We start from the raw sequence: 2,557 nt of genomic DNA on the forward strand, positions 1-2,557 counted from the left end.
GAAACAGCTTGAACGGAATAATCGCATTCCTTCAACTCCATCTTTAGGTAATTGATTGACGTTCGTGGTGGCTGCCTGAGTGCGTCCACATTTAGATTTTTAAAGTGAAACTTTTATAACGTCGTCTTAAAGTTTTTGGTCTATGTATCGCGTGTCGCGTGACGGTCGGCCGCGGAGTAGGGATAAAGTGACAGGCGCTCGTCAGAGCAGCCGAGGCCGATGTGGCGGCGTCTATAGTTCCATCAGCTGACCATCACTTTAATATTTATAATGCGAAAATAAGTTTCACTTTTACTGTTTCAAAACCACACAATCCTTTTTATTTGTAAATTTTGAGTCTTCAAAATGTAAATCCATTAATTATTAAATATAAATGTTTCTGTGATAAAGATAATTCTACGTGTGTACACGAATACAAAGTACCGTGTAACCAAATCCAAATGAGCAATGAGATGCCGCTCGGCCGCGGGCACTCCGCGTTACCAGCGAACATCAGTGCACAACTAAAGACGGCTTGTTTTTCAGTGTGACCTGTTGGATACAATTATAACAGTTGACTTGGAAATAGTAAAAAAATAGATTGTAAATGTAAATGATGCTAAATGCATCTGATTTCCACAAACATGGAAGGTTGTCGTAATACGAGGATTGCTTCTGCTATACAAACTATCACCACACTATTACAAAAGTAGATGGAAATATTTTTGCGCTTGCCTAAAAATTATGGGTACAACAGAATTTATTGCTATCAGTGTTATATTCGTTTTGCCAGAAATGTATTGAGATTATTTATTAAACTAACATTGAATAATTAATAACTATAACCTTATTCTCGGAATAACATTGGGTCTCTTCTGGTCTCGGGTCAGGCGCGGTCTCTATTTAATTTATGTACCATTGTAATATATAGCGGATGCTACTGAGGGTCGACTACCGATATTTAGTGATCCCGGCGAGGATCGGATTAATTATATATTAAAACCGTCTCTATCAAGTTTTGATTAAGGAATTTGCATAACACAATCAACACAGTTAATGTGATTTGATAATTTGTGAACACATGAATATCAGGTGCATCAGAAAAGTCACAACAACAATATCCGATTCCCGGCGGCGGGTGTACGCGCTGTACAGTCGCGCAATGATTGCGAAAGCAGAAATATTAATTATTTTCAGGAAACAATAACAAGGCAGTAAAGGGCCGCCCCGTTGCGGACGAATCGCAGCCGGCAGATGATGAGACTCGCATTAAGTAATCATAACTTTTCCACTTGAGTTTTATTGCCGGCGTCTTCTGCAACCCTACATTGCGTTGGTACCACTCGATTGTCTCGTATTCAGTTTTTTATTGCGTGCATCTTTCGATTATCTCTTTGGTATGAAATGTTCATAATATATATGAAAAGATTTATTTATGTAACGTTCTACATATTATGATGGTCGGCCCACGTTTGCAGAGCGTGCAGGTAGTTTCATACGACGCCCGTAAGTGAGTTAGATTGAGACCGTCGTTAATTAATGTCGATATGAATATGTTGTTGTGTCACAATGGGTCGTGTTCACATCGTAAGATCCGCATATACTGTTTATATTTTAACGACTATACATAAATAAATACGATTTAAGAATTCAGTCGACATTGGATTATATTATAAATTTGCTTGTATATATGCAATTCGATTATTACATAGTAAATGCATATTATATTACTTTTGATTGCTTCAGACACTGCATATTTCAGTAATTATACATTGTGGGCGTGTTGCATTATGGCATCGACGCGTCCGCCTCGCACGGACTCAGCGAGGCGAGCGCACCGTATGCGATATTCCGAGCCGAGCGTTCGGCGCGAGCTAGACATTGGCGCACGTCACGCGACTAACGCAATTCTATTTTTTTGTGTCATTGTATTTATTTATCTATGATAATTACTTTTTCTCAAAAAAACTAAACCATCTTCAAATTGTCGATTGTCAATTGTTGTAGCTCGTTATTAATGATATATGTTTAGTTTGGCTGAATAGTATATGTTTAGTTTGGCTTTACTTCACAAGACACATTTCTTTGTACTATCTCAACGCTGGACGCAACCGTTTCGTTAAGTAAATATTTTGTCGAGCAATTGATTCGCTTTCGTGTGTATCAGTAGTAATGGCAAGAAACAGTTCGTGCAGTCGAGCTCATAAGCTCAATGATCACCTAAATTCCCCAGAGCTCCTTGCAACATTGCAACGATATGAAAGTATAAGATGTCAGTAAACACATCAACCGCCGAGGTAGCTACTGCGGCAAGGTTCAAAGACACCATTGTCACGCCTCACGATCAAATAAAATGTCACGTGGCGGTTGTCGTAAGACGTAGTAAAAGATAAACTTTGGCGGTAATCTTAGCTGTAACCTAGCTCGCTTATCTAGTGCCCCCCTCACGCCCCTCGCCTCACTCCTCGGCGCGCGTCCTCACGTCTCGTCTCGAGCTCCACACCTCGCGGCGCTTCACGCTAGTTCTACATTAAGTTCAGAGAATGCATGGCTACTCGCTCAGGTGTAAAATTTTAGT

Source organism: Zerene cesonia, chromosome 6 (genome assembly GCF_012273895.1).
Source record: "Zerene cesonia ecotype Mississippi chromosome 6, Zerene_cesonia_1.1, whole genome shotgun sequence".
NCBI classification, from domain to species: Eukaryota; Metazoa; Arthropoda; class Insecta; order Lepidoptera; family Pieridae; genus Zerene; species Zerene cesonia.